Raw genomic sequence first — 19149 nt, forward strand, 5'->3', positions numbered from 1 at the left:
TCCAGTATCTACAGTATACCCCTCCAGTATCCATACTCCTCCAGTATCTACAGTATACCCCTCCAGTATCCATACCCCTCTAGTATCTACAGTATACCCCTCCGGTATCTACAGTATACCCCTCCGGTATCTACAGTATACCCCTCCGGTATCTACAGTATACCCCTCCAGTATCCATACCCCTCCGGTATCTACAGTATACTCCTCCAGTATCTACAGTATACCCCTCCAGTATCCATACCCCTCCAGTGTCTACAGTATACCCCTCCGGTATCTACAGTATACCCCTCCGGTATCTACAGTATACCCCTCCGGTATCTACAGTATACTCCTCCAGTATCTACAGTATACCCCTCCAGTATCCATACCCCTCCAGTGTCTACAGTATACCCCTCCGGTATCTACAGTATACCCCTCCGGTATCTACAGTATACCCCTCCGGTATCTACGGTATACCCCTCCCGTATCTACGGTATACCCCTCCAGTATCTACAGTATACCCCTCCAGTATCCATACCCCTCCACTATCTACAGTATACCCCTCCGGTATCTACAGTATACCCCTCCGGTATCTACGGTATACCCCTCCAGTATCTACAGTATACCCCTCCAGTATCCATACCCCTCCGGTATCTACAGTATACCCCTCCGATATCTACAGTATACTCCTCCGGTATCTACAGTATACCCCTCTAGTATCTACAGTATACCCCTCTAGTATCTACAGTATACCCCTCCGGTATCTACAGTATACCCCTCCGGTATCTACAGTATACCCCTCCGGTATCTACAGTATACCCCTCCAGTATCCATACCCCTCCGGTATCTACAGTATACTCCTCCAGTATCTACAGTATACCCCTCCAGTATCCATACCCCTCCAGTGTCTACAGTATACCCCTCCGGTATCTACAGTATACCCCTCCGGTATCTACGGTATACCCCTCCGGTATCTACGGTATACCCCTCCAGTATCTACAGTATACCCCTCCAGTATCCATACCCCTCCACTATCTACAGTATACCCCTCCGGTATCTACAGTATACCCCTCCGGTATCTACGGTATACCCCTCCAGTATCTACAGTATACCCCTCCAGTATCCATACCCCTCCGGTATCTACAGTATACCCCTCCGATATCTACAGTATACTCCTCCGGTATCTACAGTATGCCCCTCTAGTATCTACAGTATACCCCTCTAGTATCTACAGTATACCCCTCCGGTATCTACAGTATACCCCTCCGGTATCTACCGTATACCTCTCCGGTATCTACAGTATACCCCTCTAGTATCCATACCCCTCCAGTATCTACAGTATACCCCTCCAGTATCCATACCCCTCCACTATCTACAGTATACCCCTCCGGTATCTACAGTATACCCCTCCGGTATCTACGGTATACCCCTCCGGTATCTACGGTATACCCCTCCAGTATCTACAGTATACCCCTCCAGTATCCATACTCCTCCAGTATCTACAGTATACCCCTCCAGTATCCATACCCCTCCAGTGTCTACAGTATACCCCTCCGGTATCTACGGTATTCCCCTCCGGTATCTACGGTATACCCCTCCGGTATCTACGGTATACCCCTCCAGTATCTACAGTATACCCCTCCAGTATCCATACCCCTCCACTATCTACAGTATACCCCTCCGGTATCTACAGTATACCCCTCCGGTATCTACGGTATACTCCTCCAGTATCTACAGTATACCCCTCCAGTATCCATACCCCTCCAGTATCTACAGTATACCCCTCCGGTATCTACAGTATACTCCTCCGGTATCTACAGTATACCCCTCTAGTATCTACAGTATACCCCTCTAGTATCTACAGTATACCCCTCTAGTATCTACAGTATACCCCTCCGGTATCTACAGTATACCCCTCCGGTATCTACAGTATACCTCTCCGTATCTACAGTATACCCCTCCAGTATCTACAGTATACCCCTCCGGTATCTACAGTATATCCCTCCAGTATCTACAGTATACCCCTCTGGTATCCACAGTATACCCCTCTGGTATCTACAGTATACCCCGCCGGTATCTACAGTATACCCCGCCGGTATCTACAGTATACCCCGCCGGTATCTACAGTATACCCCTCCAGTATCCACAGTATACCCCTCCGGTATCCATACCCCTCCAGTATCTACAGTATACCCCTCTAGTATCTACAGTATACCCCTCTAGAATCTACAGTATACCCCTCCAGTATCTACAGTATACTCCTCCAGTATCTACAGTATACCCCTCCGATATCTACAGTATACCCCTCCGGTATCTACAGTATACCCCTCCGGTATCTACAGTATACCCCTCCGGTATCTACAGTATACCCCTCCGGTATCTACAGTATACCCCTCCGGTATCTACAGTATACCCGTCCGGTATCTACAGTATACCCCTCCGGTATCTACAGTATACCCCTCCGGTATCTACAGTATACCCCTCCGGTATCTACAGTATACCCCTCTAGTATCTACAGTATACCCCTCCGGTATCTACGGTATACCCCTCCGGTATCTACGGTATACCCCTCCAGTATCTACAGTATACCCCTCCAGTATCCATACCCCTCCACTATCTACAGTATACCCCTCCGGTATCTACGGTATACCCCTCCAGTATCTACAGTATACCCCTCCAGTATCCATACCCCTCCAGTGTCTACAGTATACCCCACCGGTATCTACAGTATACCCCTCCAGTATCCATACCCCTCCACTATCTACAGTATACCCCTCCGGTATCTACGGTATACCCCTCCAGTATCTACAGTATACCCCTCCAGTATCCATACCCCTCCAGTGTCTACAGTATACCCCTCCGGTATCTACAGTATACCCCTCCGGTATCTACAGTATACCCCTCCGGTATCTACAGTATACCCCTCCAGTGCCTACAGTATACCCCTCCGGTATTTACAGTATACCCCTCCGGTATCTACAGTATACCCCTCCGGTATCTACAGTATACCCCTCCGGTATCTACGGTATACCCCTCCGGTATCTACGGTATACCCCTCCGGTATCTACGGTATACCCCTCCAGTATCCATACCCCTCCACTATCTACAGTATACCCCTCCGGTATCTACAGTATACCCCTCCGGTATCTACAGTATACCCCTGCAGTATCTACAGTATACCCCTCCAGTATCCATACCCCTCCGGTATCTACAGTATACCCCTCCGGTATCTACAGTATACCCCTCCGGTATCTACAGTATACCCCTCCGGTGTCTACAGTATGCCCCTCCGGTATCTACCGTATGCCTCTCCGGTATCTACAGTATACTCCTCCAGTATCCATACCCCTCCAGTATCTACAGTATACCCCTCCAGTATCTACAGTATACCCCTCTAGTATCCATACCCCTCCAGTATCTACAGTATACCCCTCCAGTGTCTACAGTATACCCCTCCAGTATCTACAGTATACCCCTCTAGTATCCATACCCCTCCAGTATCTACAGTATACCCCTCTAGTATCTACAGTACACCCCTCTAGTATCTACAGTATACCCCTCTAGTATCTACAGTATACCCCTCCGGTATCTACAGTATACCCCTCCAGTATCTACAGTATACCCCTCTTTTATCCATACCCCTCCAGTATCTACAATATACCCCTCCAGTGTCTACAGTATACCCCTCCAGTATCTACAGTATACCCCTCTAGTATCCATACCCCTCCAGTATCTACAGTACACCCCTCTAGTATCTACAGTACACCCCTCTAGTATCTACAGTATACCCCTCTAGTATCCATACCCCTCCAGTATCTACAGTATACCCCTCCAGTGTCTACAGTATACCCCTCCAGTATCTACAGTATACCCCTCCAGTATCTACAGTATACCCCTCTAGTATCCATACCCCTCCAGTATCTACAGTATACCCCTCTAGTATCTACAGTACACCCCTCTAGTATCTACAGTACACCCCTCCGGTATCTACAGTATACCCCTCCGGTATCTACAGTATACTCCTCCAGTATCTACAGTATACCCCTCCAGTATCTACAGTATACCCCTCTAGTATCCATACCCCTCCAGTATCTACAGTATACCCCTCCAGTATCTACAGTATACCCCTCCAGTATCTACAGTATACCCCTCTAGTATCTACAGTACACCCCTCTAGTATCTACAGTATACCCCTCTAGTATCTACAGTATACCCCTCCAGTATCTACAGTATACCCCTCTAGTATCTACAGTACACCCCTCTAGTATCTACAGTATACCCCTCCGGTATCTACAGTATACCCCTCCGGTATCTACAGTATACTCCTCCAGTATCTACAGTATACCCCTCTAGTATCTACAGTATACCCCTCTAGAATCTACAGTATACCCCTCCAGTATCTACAGTATACTCCTCCAGTATCTACAGTATACCCCTCCGATATCTACAGTATACCCCTCCGGTATCTACAGTATACCCCTCCGGTATCTACAGTATACCCCTCCGGTATCTACAGTATACCCCTCCGGTATCTACAGTATACCCGTCCGGTATCTACAGTATACCCGTCCGGTATCTACAGTATACCCGTCCGGTATCTACAGTATACCCCTCCGGTATCTACAGTATACCCCTCCGGTATCTACGGTATACCCCTCCAGTATCTACAGTATACCCCTCCAGTATCCATACCCCTCCACTATCTACAGTATACCCCTCCGGTATCTACGGTATACCCCTCCAGTATCTACAGTATACCCCTCCAGTATCCATACCCCTCCACTATCTACAGTATACCCCTCCGGTATCTACGGTATACCCCTCCAGTATCCATACCCCTCCAGTGTCTACAGTATACCCCACCGGTATCTACAGTATACCCCTCCAGTATCCATACCCCTCCACTATCTACAGTATACCCCTCCGGTATCTACGGTATACCCCTCCAGTATCTACAGTATACCCCTCCAGTATCCATACCCCTCCAGTGTCTACAGTATACCCCTCCGGTATCTACAGTATACCCCTCCGGTATCTACAGTATACCCCTCCGGTATCTACAGTATACCCCCCCGGTATCTACAGTATACCCCTCCGGTATCTACGGTATACCCCTCCAGTATCTACAGTATACCCCTCCAGTATCCATACCCCTCCACTATCTACAGTATACCCCTCCGGTATCTACAGTATACCCCTCCGGTATCTACGGTATACCCCTCCGGTATCTACGGTATACCCCTCCAGTATCTACAGTATACCCCTCCAGTATCCATACCCCTCCAGTGCCTACAGTATACCCCTCCGGTATCTACAGTATACCCCTCCGGTATCTACAGTATACCCCTCCGGTATCTACGGTATACCCCTCCGGTATCTACGGTATACCCCTCCAGTATCCATACCCCTCCACTATCTACAGTATACCCCTCCGGTATCTACAGTATACCCCTCCGGTATCTACGGTATACCCCTGCAGTATCTACAGTATACCCCTCCAGTATCCATACCCCTCCGGTATCTACAGTATACCCCTCCGGTATCTACAGTATACCCCTCCGGTATCTACAGTATACCCCTCCGGTATCTACAGTATACCCCTCCGGTATCTACAGTATGCCCCTCCGGTATCTACCGTATACCTCTCCGGTATCTACAGTATACTCCTCCAGTATCCATACCCCTCCAGTATCTACAGTATACCCCTCCAGTATCTACAGTATACCCCTCTAGTATCCATACCCCTCCAGTATCTACAGTATACCCCTCCAGTGTCTACAGTATACCCCTCCAGTATCTACAGTATACCCCTCTAGTATCCATACCCCTCCAGTATCTACAGTATACCCCTCTAGTATCTACAGTACACCCCTCTAGTATCTACAGTATACCCCTCTAGTATCTACAGTATACCCCTCTAGTATCTACAGTATACCCCTCCGGTATCTACAGTATACCCCTCCAGTATCTACAGTATACCCCTCCAGTATCTACAGTATACCCCTCCAGTATCTACAGTATACCCCTCTTTTATCCATACCCCTCCAGTATCTACAATATACCCCTCCAGTGTCTACAGTATACCCCTCCAGTATCTACAGTATACCCCTCTAGGATCCATACCCCTCCAGTATCTACAGTATACCCCTCCAGTGTCTACAGTATACCCCTCCAGTATCTACAGTATACCCCTCTAGTATCCATACCCCTCCAGTATCTATAGTACACCCCTCTAGTATCTACAGTACACCCCTCTAGTATCTACAGTATACCCCTCTAGTATCCATACCCCTCCAGTATCTACAGTATACCCCTCCAGTGTCTTCAGTATACCCCTCCAGTATCTACAGTATACCCCTCCAGTATCTACAGTATACCCCTCTAGTATCTACAGTACACCCCTCTAGTATCTACAGTACACCCCTCCGGTATCTACAGTATACCCCTCCGGTATCTACAGTATACTCCTCCAGTATCTACAGTATACCCCTCCAGTATCTACAGTATACCCCTCTAGTATCCATACCCCTCCAGTATCTACAGTATACCCCTCCAGTATCTACAGTATACCCCTCCAGTATCTACAGTATACCCCTCTAGTATCTACAGTACACCCCTCTAGTATCTACAGTACACCCCTCTAGTATCTACAGTATACCCCTCTAGTATCTACAGTATACCCCTCCAGTATCTACAGTATACCCCTCCAGTGTCTACAGTATACCCCTCCAGTATCTACAGTATACCCCTCCAGTATCTACAGTACACCCCTCTAGTATCTACAGTACACCCCTCTAGTATCTACAGTATACCCCTCCGGTATCTACAGTATACCCCTCCGGTATCTACAGTATACTCCTCCGGTATCTACAGTATACCCCTCTAGTATCTACAGTATACCCCTCCAGTATCTACAGTATACCCCTCCGGTATCTACAGTATACCCCTCCAGTATCTACAGTATACCCCTCCAGTATCTACAGTATACCCCTCTAGTATCCATACCCCTCCAGCATCTAGAGTATACCCCTCTAGTATCTACAGTACACCCCTCTAGTATCTACAGTATACCCCTCTAGTATCTACAGTATACCCCTCCAGTGTCTACAGTATACCCCTCCAGTATCTACAGTATACCCCTCCAGTATCTACAGTATACCCCTCTAGTATCCATACCCCTCCAGTATCTACAGTATACCCCTCTAGTATCTACAGTACACCCCTCTAGTATCTACAGTATACCCCTCTAGTATCTACAGTATACCCCTCTAGTATCTACAGTATACCCCTCCAGTGTCTACAGTATACCCCTCCAGTATCTACAGTATACCCCTCCAGTGTCTACAGTATACCCCTCCAGTATCTACAGTATACCCCTCCAGTATCTACAGTATACCCCTCCAGTATCTACAGTATACCCCTCCAGTATCTACAGTATACCCCTCCAGTATCTACAGTATACCCCTCCAGTATCTACAGTATACCCCTCCGGTATCTACAGTATACCCCTCCGGTATCTACAGTATACCCCTCCAGTATCTACAGTATACCCCTCTAGTATCCATACCCCTCCAGTATCTACAGTATACCCCTCTAGTATCTACAGTACACCCCTCTAGTATCTACAGTATACCCCTCCGGTATCTACAGTATACTCCTCCAGTATCTACAGTATACCCCTCCAGTATCTACAGTATACCCCTCTAGTATCCATACCCCTCCAGTATCTACAGTATACCCCTCCAGTATCTACAGTATACCCCTCCAGTATCTACAGTATACCCCTCTAGTATCTACAGTACACCCCTCTAGTATCTACAGTATACCCCTCTAGTATCTACAGTATACCCCTCCAGTATCTACAGTATACCCCTCCAGTGTCTACAGTATACCCCTCCAGTATCTACAGTATACCCCTCCAGTATCTACAGTATACCCCTCTAGTATCTACAGTACACCCCTCTAGTATCTACAGTATACCCCTCCGGTATCTACAGTATACCCCTCCGGTATCTACAGTATACTCCTCCAGTATCTACAGTATACCCCTCTAGTATCTACAGTATACCCCTCCAGTATCTACAGTATACCCCTCCGGTATCTACAGTATACCCCTCCAGTATCTACAGTATACCCCTCCAGTATCTACAGTATACCCCTCTAGTATCCATACCCCTCCAGTATCTAGAGTATACCCCTCTAGTATCTACAGTACACCCCTCTAGTATCTACAGTATACCCCTCTAGTATCTACAGTATACCCCTCCAGTGTCTACAGTATACCCCTCCAGTATCTACAGTATACCCCTCCAGTATCTACAGTATACCCCTCTAGTATCCATACCCCTCCAGTATCTACAGTATACCCCTCTAGTATCTACAGTACACCCCTCTAGTATCTACAGTATACCCCTCTAGTATCTACAGTATACCCCTCTAGTATCTACAGTATACCCCTCTAGTATCTACAGTATACCCCTCCAGTGTCTACAGTATACCCCTCCAGTGTCTACAGTATACCCCTCCAGTATCTACAGTATACCCCTCCAGTATCTACAGTATACCCCTCCAGTATCTACAGTATACCCCTCCAGTATCTACAGTATACCCCTCCAGTATCTACAGTATACCCCTCCAGTATCTACAGTATACCCCTCCGGTATCTACAGTATACCCCTCCGGTATCTTTAATCCTTCAGTATCCATCCCCTCCACTACCCCCCCCCCCCCCCCCATCTCTTCCATTCAGTGTGTGTGTGTGTGTGTGTTTCTGTGTAGTGAATGCCTCAGTGTTACAGCTCTTAGCTGGGTCAGTCAATAGCCTCTTAACCCAGTTACCAGAAGCAATGCCAACTGCACATATCTCTCTGTCTGTGTATGTCTGTCTCTCTCTCGCTTTCTCTCTCGGTTTCTGTCTCGGTTTCTGTCTCTGTCTCTGTCTCTGTCTGTGTCTGTGTCTGTGTCTGTGTCTGTCTCTGTCTCTGTCTCTGTCTCTGTCTCTGTGTCTGTGTCTGTGTCTGTGTCTGTGTCTGTGTCTCTCTGTGTCTGTATCTGTGTCTGTCTGTGTGTCTCTGTGTCTGTCTGTGAATCACATCACTTGACTTTGAGTGATTCCATTTTCCTCCTTAAGTGATTTAGTTTACCAGCTGCTCACTCCCTGTGTGTGTGTCATGTGTGTGTGTCATGTGTGTGTGTCGTGTGTGTGTGTCATGTGTGTGTGTCGTGTGTGTGTGTCGTGTGTGTGTCATGTGTGTGTGCAGCAGAGATTTAAAGAAACTCAAAATACAGGAAGTTTTCTCTCTGATTCTGATTGTTGGACCAGGATGCAACAGCACAGGGAGAAACACACACTCTCACTCTCTTTATGCATTGGACTAAATGAATCCTTTGTTCTCCTGCTCCCCCCTCTTATCTCCCTCGCTTTCTCTCTTTCTCTCCCTCACTTTCTCTGCTCCATTTTCTTATCTGGACAGTGTTTCTCTCCGTGCTCTCCCTTGGGCCTAAGCCCACCTCTGGCATGTATTAGTGTGTGTCGGAGCTCATGCTGCTTTGTTTATCTAACTGTGGCAGGACTCCACCCCTCCCTCTGACATCATCATGGTCTTTCTACAGGAATGTGTTCTAATTCCTCCTCTCCAGAGTTGCTCTCCTCTCCGCCCCTTTTCTCTGTCTCATTGTTTGGATCAGATCAGTGGAGCTGGGGAAGGTTTCTGTCTGTCCCTCTTTCTCTCTTTCCTGCTGTGGTGTAGTTGACGTGTAGCTTTGTGAGGAGTGCTCTTGGAGGGTTGTCACTTGGAACTATTCAGTGTGGCACCCACACACACATGCACTCACTCACACACATACACACACACCAGTGACAGTCAAGAGGACTATAATGTCAGCTCATGGGTGAGTGTACTACTGAAGTAGCTGTTTGCCAGTATAACTCTGTGCTCTGTGTGTCTGTATGTTTGTGGAAAAGGCTTGTTTTGTATCTTTTAGATAAGTGTTGGTTTGTGCGTCATGTGTATAAAATGTGAGCGGGACTGTGTGTTTGAGGGTTGTATTTATTTTGGTGTGTTTCTCAGAGTTGTATTTGTGTGAGTGTTGAACTGTGTAAATACAGTATGTGAGTTGGATGATTGAAATGGACTTTGCCTCACAGCCTTACCCTTCCTCTATGCTCAGCTGGATGGGGACATGTTGGAATGCTGTGTCCGAGTGTGTATGAATCCGAGTGTGTGTGTCCGAATTTGTGTGTTGTCCGAGTAGATGTCTGAATGGAGCTGAAGCCAGACTTTGGTCTGTGTCCAGTATATCATAATCCCAGCTGCCTGTGTGTGCCTGTGTGTGGGTATTATAGTAATTGTATGTATGTATGTGGGAGAGACAGAGGGTGTGTGGAGGGGTAGAGATACACTGGTATATGTGTGGGAGAGACCGAGGGGGTGTGTGTGTTTGGGGTAGAGATACACTGGTATGTGTGACTCCATGTGTTCTTTGTGTGGTCAGATTCTCCGCAGTCTCACCTTTCTGAATGGACAACCTTGTAAGAGTCCGCTCCCTCTCCCACTCTGCTGAACTATGCTTCCATCTTATAGCACATACAGGTACCTGCCAAAATAAAGGAAACACTTGAGTAAATGAGAGATACAAAGTACAGTGGGGAGAACAAGTATTTGATACACTGACGATTTTGCAGGTTTTCCTACTTACAAAGCATGTAGAGGTCTGTCATTTTTATCATAGGTACACTTCAACTGTGAGAGACGGAATCTAAAACAAAAATCCAGAAAATCACATTATGATTTTTAAGTAATTAATTTGCTTTTTATTGCATGAAATAAGTATTTGATACATCAGAAAAGCAGAACTTAATATTTGGTACAGAAACCTTTGTTTGCAATTACAGAGATCATACGTTTCCTGTAGTTCTTAGAACCAGGTTTGCACAAACTGCAGCAGGGATTTTGGCCCACTCCTCCATACAGACCTTCTCCAGATTCTTCAGGTTTCGGGGCTGTCACTGGGCAATACGGACTTTAAGCTCCCTCCAAAGATTTTCTATTGGGTTCAGGTCTGGAGACTGGCTAGGCCACTCCAGGACCTTGAGATGCTTCTTACGGAGCCACTCCTTAGTTGCCCTGGCTGTGTGTTTCGGGTCGTTGTCATGCTGGAAGACCCAGCCAAGACCCATCTTCAATGCTCTTACTGAGGGAAGGAGGTTGTTGGCCAAGATCTCGCGATACATGGCCCCATCCATCCTCTCCTTAATACGGTGCAGTCGTCCTGTCCCCTTTGCAGAAAAGCATTCCCAAAGAATGATGTTTCCACCTCCATGCTTCATGGTCGGGATGGTGTTCTTGGGGTTGTACGCATCCTTCTTCTTCCTCCAAACACGGCGAGTGGAGTTTAGACCAAAAAGCTCTATTTTTGTCTCATCAGACCACATGACCTTCTCCCATTCCTCCTCTGGATCATCCAGATGGTCATTGGCAAACGTCCAATGGGCCTGGACATGCGCTGGCTTGAGCAGGGGGACCTTGCGTGCGCTGCAGGATTTTAATCTATGACGGTGTAGTGTGTTACTAATGGTTTTCTTTGAGACTGTGGTCCCAGCTCTCTTCAGGTCATTGACCAGGTCCTGCAGTGTAGTTCTGGGCTGATCCCTCACCTTCCTCATGATCATTGATGCCCCACGAGGTGAGATCTTGCATGGAGCCCCAGATCGAGGGTGATTGACCTTCATCTTGAACTTCTTCCATTTTCTAATAATTGCGCCAACAGTTGTTGCCTTCTCACCAAGCTGCTTGCTTATTGTCCTGTAGCCCATCCCAGCCTTGTGCAGGTCTACAATTTTAGCCCTGATGTCCTTACACAGCTTTCTGGTCTTGGCCATTGTGGAGAGGTTGGAGTCTGTTTGTTTGAGTGTGTGGACAGGTGTCTTTTATACAGGTAACGAGTTCAAACAGGTGCAGTTAATACAGGTAATGAGTGGAGAACAGGAGGGCTTTATAAAGAAAAACTAACAGGTCTGCGAGAGCCAGAATTCTTAGTGGTTGGTAGGTGATCAAATACTTATGTCATGCAATAAAATGCTAATTAATTACTTAAAAATCATACAATGTGATTTTCTTGATTTTTGTTTTAGTTTCCGTCTCTCACAGTTGAAGTGTACCTATGATAAAAATGACAGACCTCTACATGCTTTGTAAGTAGGAAAACCTGCAAAATCGTCAGTGTATCAAATACTTGTTCTCCCCACTGTATAGTGAAAGCAGGTGCTTCCACACAGGCGTGGCTCCTGACTTAACTAAGCAGTTAACATCCCATCATGCTTAGGTCATGTGTAAAAATGCCCAGTTGCCCATTATTTTGGCTACCATGGATAGAAGAAGAAGCACAGGGGTTTAAAGGATGTGTGTATGTGTCAGTCACCAGATCTCAACCCAATTGAACACTTATGGGAGATTCTACAGTAGATTGGCGTCCGAGACAGTGGTTTTCACCACCATCAACACCAAATGATGGAATCTCTCGTGGAAGAATGGTGTCGAATCTCTCCAATAGAGTTCCAGACACCTGTAGAATTTATACCAAGGCACATTGAAGCTGTTCTGCTGGCTCGTGGCCCAACACCCTATTAACACACTTTATGTTGGTTTTTCCGTTATTTTGGCAGTTACCTGTATGCTAACATCTCATGGCACATCACTGTTAAACTATGTTAGCATTCTAGCACATCCCAGCCTAACAATGTTAATGTCTTATACTGTAGCACTTCACTGCTAAACAATGTTGCCATCTTATAGCGTATCACTGCTAAACAATGCTAGCATCTTATCGCACATCACAGCTAATCTATGCTAGCATTTAAAGCACATCACAGCTAAACTATGCTAGCATCTTATATCTAGTGCCAGGAGTTTTTGCTGACATGGTCAGGAATAACTTTTATCCTCATTTCATTGCTAAACTTCACACTTATAACATAGTGAAGCTCAATGATGTACACTTTTCTAGCATCCTGCAGTACAGGTTAGCACTGCTTTTACATGGGTGCCAGTCTACCTCACAGCTAACCTCCACATTCTAATACATCAACCAACCCAGTGATTAGACCGGAACCACTGAGAATATTAGTTTGACAGTGTGACTGTAGGCTGACAGTGTTATGAGATGCAGAGGAATGTGTGTGGATTGTTTGGGATATGTTTGTGTGTGTTAGTGGTTTAGGAGTTTCTCAATATGTCTGTGTGGTTCAAAACCTACACCCCAACCCGAGCACTCGGTTCCGCCACCTCAGGTATATTGGCCCTCCCACACATACGAGGGGCTGGCTCATACCAGTCAAAGCTCTTGTCTGTCCTGGCACAGCACCAATGGTGGAACAAGTTTTCCCCTAACTTCAGGAGAGCTGAGTCCCTGCCGACCTTCTGAATTCCCCCTAACTTCAGGAGAGCTGAGTCCCTGCCGACCTTCTGAATTCCCCCTAACTTCAGGAGAGCTGAGTCCTTGCCGATCTTCTAAATTCCCCCTAACTTCAGGAGAGCTGAGTCCCTGCCGATCTTCTGAATTCCCCCTAACTTCAGGAGAGCTGAGTCCCTGCCGATCTTCTAAATTCCCCCTAACTTCAGGAGAGCTGAGTCCCTGCCGATCTTCTAAATTTCCCCTAACTTCAGGAGAGCTGAGTCCCTGCCGACCTTCTGAATTCCCCCTAACTTCAGGAGAGCTGAGTCCCTGCCGACCTTCTGAATTCCCCCTAACTTCAGGAGAGCTGAGTCCCTGCCGACCTTCTGAATTCCCCCTAACTTCAGGAGAGCTGAGTCCCTGCCGACCTTCTGAATTCCCCCTAACTTCAGGAGAGCTGAGTCCCTGCCGACCTTCTGAATTCCCCCTAACTTCAGGAGAGCTGAGTCCCTGCCGATCTTCTGAATTCCCCCTAACTTCAGGAGAGCTGAGTCCCTGCCGACCTTCTGAATTCCCCCTAACTTCAGGAGAGCTGAGTCCCTGCCGACCTTCTGAATTCCCCCTAACTTCAGGAGAGCTGAGTCCTTGCCGATCTTCTGAATTCCCCCTAACTTCAGGAGAGCTGAGTCCCTGCCGATCTTCTAAATTCCCCCTAACTTCAGGAGAGCTGAGTCCCTGCCGATCTTCTAAATTCCCCCTAACTTCAGGAGAGCTGAGTCCCTGCCGATCTTCTAAATTCCCCCTAACTTCAGGAGAGCTGAGGGTCTGCCGATCTTCACGAAATCTTCTGATAAGATTATCTTGATTAATCCCACAGCACCCCCCACCCGACCCCCAAAATGTAATTACTATGACTGTGATATGAGGTTGTCCCACCTAGCTATCTTAAAATGAATGCACTAATTGTAAATCATTCTGGATGTCTGCTAAATGACAAAAATGTATACTGAACAAAAATATAAACGCAACATGCAACAATTAAAATTATTTTACGGAAGTCCGTCAATTTAAATAAATTCATTAGGCCCAAATTTATGGATTTACATGACTAGACAGGGGCGCAGCCATGGGTGGGCCTGGGAGGGCATAGGCCCACCCACTGGGGAGCCAGGCCCAGCCAATCAGAATGAGTGTTTCCCCACAAAAAGGGCTTTCTTGCAGACATAAATACTCCTGTTTAACTAGCTTTCCGGATGGCTAGTCTCAGACGATCCCGCAGTTGAAGAAGCCAGATGTGGAGGTTCTGGGCTGACGTGGTTACACGTGGTCTGTTGTTGTGAGGCCAGTTGGATGTACTGCCAAGTTCTCTAAAACGACGTTGGAGGCAGAAATTAACATTCAATTTTCTATCAACAGCTTGCCAATTGCACATTCCCTCACACCGTTGTGACATCTGTGGCGTTGTGTGACAAAACGGCACATTTTAGAGTGGCTTTTATTGACCCCAGCACACGGTGCATCTGTGTAATGATCATGCCGTTTAATCAGCTTCTTGATATGCCACACCTGTCAGGTGGATGGATTATCTTGCTCACTAACAGGGAAGTAAACAAATTCCTGCACAGAATTGGAGCAAAGTAAGCTTTTTGTGCGTATGGAACCTTTCTGGGATTTTTTATTTCAGCTCATGAAACATGGGACCAACACTTTACATGTTGCATTTATATTTTTGTTCAGTGTATACGGTAAGTGCTGGGTGGGTGCAGACGTGGTGTGGCTGACTGCACTAAACCATTTATGGGGTTGTTTGTTTAGACTTTGGATGTGTGTCAATATGGCTACCAGGAAGAGATCAATTTCTAGAACTTGGCTTTACTCTCTTTCTCTCTATCCTTATCCCTCTATTCTCACCTCTTTCTCTGTATCCTTATCGCTCTATTCTCACCTCTTTCTCTCTATCCTTATCCCTCTATTCTCACCTCTCTCTCTCTATCCTTATCCCTCTATTCTCACATCTTTCTCTCTATCCTTCTCTCTATTCACACCTCTTTCTCTCTATCCTTATCCCTCTATTCTCACATCTTTCTCTCTATCCTTATCCCTCTATTGTTGGCTCTGTGGGGTGTGTTTGTGAACAGAGCCCCAGGACCAGCTTGCTTAGAGGACTCTTCTCCAGGTTCATCTCTCTGTAGGTGATGGCTTTGCTATGGAAGGTTTGGGAATCGTTTCCTTTTAGGTGGTTATAGAATTTAAAAGGCTCTTTTCTGGATTTTGATAATTAGCGGGTATCGGCCTAATTCTGCTCTGCATGCATTATTGGTGTTTTACATTGTATACTGAGCATATTTTTGCAGAATTCTGCATGTAGAGTCTCAATTTGGTGTTTGTCCCATTTTGTGAATTCTTGGTTGGTGAGCGAACCCCAGACCCCACAACCATAAAGGACAATGGGTTCTAGAACAGATTCAAGTATTTTTTTTAGCCAGATCCTAATTGGTATGTCAAATGTTTTGATCTCTGTGTTTACAAACACACCCCACAGAGCCCCAGGACAGCAGCACAATTAGACCCAGACAAATCATGAGAAAACAAAAATATAATTATTTCCAATGTGTCAAGAAATTAACAAAAAAACTGAGCAAACTAGAATACTATTTGGCCCTTAACAGAGAATACACAGTGACAGAATACCTGACCACGGTGACTGACCCAAACTTAAGGAAAGCTTTGACTATGTACAGACTCAGTGAGCATGGCCTTGCTATTGAGAAAGGCCGCCGTAGGCAGACATGGCTCTCTTGAGAAGACAGGCTATGTGCACACTGCCCACAAAATTAGTTGGAAACTGAACTGCACTTCCTAACTTCCTACCAAATGTATGACACATATTTCCCTCAGATTACACAGATCCACAAAGACTTTGAAAACAAATCAAACAATGACCAACTCGTATGTGTTAGGCGAATTAACGCAGTCTGCAATCATAGCAGCAAGATTTGTGGCCCGTTGCCATAAGAAAAGGGCAAACAACATAAATACAACACATACAACACGGGGCGGCAGGGTAGCCTAGTGGTTAGAGCGTTGGACTAGTAACCGGAAGGTTGCAAGTTCAAACCCCGAGCCGACAAGGTCGCTGAACAGGCAGTTAACCCACTGTTCCTAGGCCTTCATTGAAAATAAGAATTTGTTCTTAACTGACTTGCCTGGTTAAATAAAGGTAAAATAAAAATCAATAAATAAAATAAACATATTTCAGTTGATTTATTTTCCTTTTCATACTTCAACTATTGGCACATTGTTACTACACTGTACATAGCCAATAATATAACATGTGAAATGTCTATATTCTTTGAAAACCTTTGTGATGTTTACTAATGTTTATTTCCCTTTTATTTATTGTCTATTCCATTTACTTTGGCAATGTAAACATATGTTTCCCAAAACAATAAAGCCCTTTGAACTGAAAAAGAGAGAGACAGAGGCAGAGAAAGACAGAAAGCGAGAGAGAGAGAGAGGTCTCTGTCTGCTCGGTCTCTTTGTCTGCTCGGTCTCTCTGTCTGCTCGGTCTCTCTGTCTGCTCGGTCTCTCTGTCTGCTCGGTCTCTCTGTCTGCTCGGTCTCTCTGTCTGCTCGGTCTCTCTGTCTGCTCGGTCTCTCTGTCTGCTCAGTCTGTCTGTCTGCTCGGTCTGTCTGTCTGCTCGGTCTCTCTGGTGAGGTAATGCTGGAACATATGGGTCACTTCCTGTCTCGTGTGTGTGATCCTCTGCTTTCCATGCGGGTAAAACCTTTGTTAGTTGGAGGGGGGAGGATCGAGGGAAGTGGTATCTGTAATCACTCTCTGATTACAAGACTTGCATGTTTTTGTTAATCTTTTCTGTAGAAAGGAGGACTGTAGCTAACTGAGTTATGTTTTCAGAGACACACCCAGGGTATAGAGTGCAGTCCACACGGTCCTCTGAAAAACGTTTGTCTCTCTGCCTCTCCAGGGGTTGTCTAAAAGTATTGGATTCCTCCGTGTGTGTGTAGATGTGTGTGTGCAGATGTGTGTGTGCAGATGGGTGTGTGTGTGTGTGTGCAGATGTGTGAGGGCTGGAAGTCTTGAAGCACTTATTTCTCAGAGGCCTTTTTCTTATTTTCTTGCTCAGCCTTCCTGTGAACCGATTGGTGGCTATAGCCCACACCTGAGTGTGTGAGTGAATCCCTGACTCTGGTTTCCCTCATGTGACTGATGGGAGGGATATGAAGAAGAAACAGGCGAGGGAGAGCTGAGGAAGGGAGAGGAGAGTGCAGCTGTGTGTGTGTGGGTTGTTGGTTCAGAGAGAGTGCAGCTGTGTGTGTGTGGGTTGTTGGTTCAGAGAGAGTGCAGTAGCATGTGTGGGTTGTTGGTTCAGAGAGAGTGCAGCTGTGTGTATGTGGGTTGTTGGTTCAGAGAGAGTGCAGCTGTGTGTGTGTGGGTTGTTGGTTCAGAGAGAGTGCAGCTGTGTGTGTGTGGGTTGTTGGTTCAGAGAGAGTGCAGTAGCATGTGTGGGTTGTTGGTTCAGAGAGAGTGCAGCTGCGTGTGTGTGGGTTGTTGGTTCAGAGAGAGTGCAGCTGTGTGTGTGTGTGTGGGGGGGGTTGTTGGTTCAGAGACAGTTCGGCAGCATGTGTGTGTAACAAGGTGGGTGTTACTGTGTTGGGCTCAGTGTGCTCAAGCTGGAAGGCTGCGTTGAGCTCAGCTGTAAAAACACCCTCCTTTCTTTCCTCCCTCCATCTCTCCTGGTCTCTCTCAACGGAGCAGTCTCTCCCTCACTGACTGCTTTCATTTCTTAGCCTGGTTCTGAGTTAACCTGTCCCCTCATCCCATATACTCCTACCCTGTCCCTGTACCCTAGACGATTTTACCCTCCTGTCCCCTTACCCTGTCCCTGTACCCTGGAGGATTTTACCTTCCTGTCCCTGTACCCTGGAGGATTTTACCTCCCTGTCCCCTTACCCTGTCCCTGTACCCTGGAGGATTTTACCTTCCTGTCCCCTTACCCTGTCCCTGTCCCTGTACCCTGGAGGATTTTACCCCCTGTCCCTACACCCTGGAGGATTTGACCCCCTGTCCCTACACCCTGGAGGATTTTACCTCCCTGTCCCTACACCCTGGAGGATTTTACCTCCCTGTCCCCTTACCCTGTCCCCTTACCCTGTCCCTGTCCCTACACCCTGGAGGATTTTACCTCCCTGTCTCCTTACCCTGTTCCTGTCCCTACACCCTGGAGGATTTTACCCCCTGTCCCCTCAACCTAAAAGTCCTCAGAGATGTATAATTGGTCTCAGTTGAGAAACACTTTAAGAGTGGATTGTTCTGAACCACAGCTCTGAGTCAAGCTGCAACACTGCTTTGCCCAACAACAACAACAACAGGTGGACTGTAGGTAGGAGTAAGGTTTGGAATGTAGTCTTGTGTAATGTCCTAGGTTATGTGTCACGATGTTCTAAGACGATTCCAGAATTTAAGTGACCGACATAGGCCTACAGATATTCAACAAAATACAATACATATTGGCTGACTTCACATATTACTTTTTTAGTCATAACAGAAATGTATCATTATTTGAGGCATTGAGGCACTGCCTGAGACCCTGAACCATGAATTCAGAAACAAGTTTACTAATACTGCTGTGGCACAGCTACAACAACAATCTGGTCACTGCTGTTTCAACCAAAAAGCTCCTATTCACCATAATATCATTCCATGGCAGCCAAGTTAGTTCCTCCTAGATAATACTGACAAAGTGATCATTTTCTG

At 46.5% G+C, this 19149-nt stretch overlaps 1 protein-coding gene across 10 annotated transcripts in view; it reads left to right on the forward strand.

Annotated features, from left to right (window-relative positions):
- The window catches only part of LOC110507948 (arf-GAP with Rho-GAP domain, ANK repeat and PH domain-containing protein 1), a 145157-nt gene that overhangs the window by 71230 nt on the left and 54778 nt on the right, over nucleotides 1-19149 (forward strand). The window lies entirely within an intron of this gene.

Source organism: Oncorhynchus mykiss, chromosome 27 (assembly GCF_057628025.1).
Source record: "Oncorhynchus mykiss isolate SJ-2025 chromosome 27, ASM5762802v1, whole genome shotgun sequence".
Classification (NCBI taxonomy): Eukaryota; Metazoa; Chordata; class Actinopteri; order Salmoniformes; family Salmonidae; genus Oncorhynchus; species Oncorhynchus mykiss.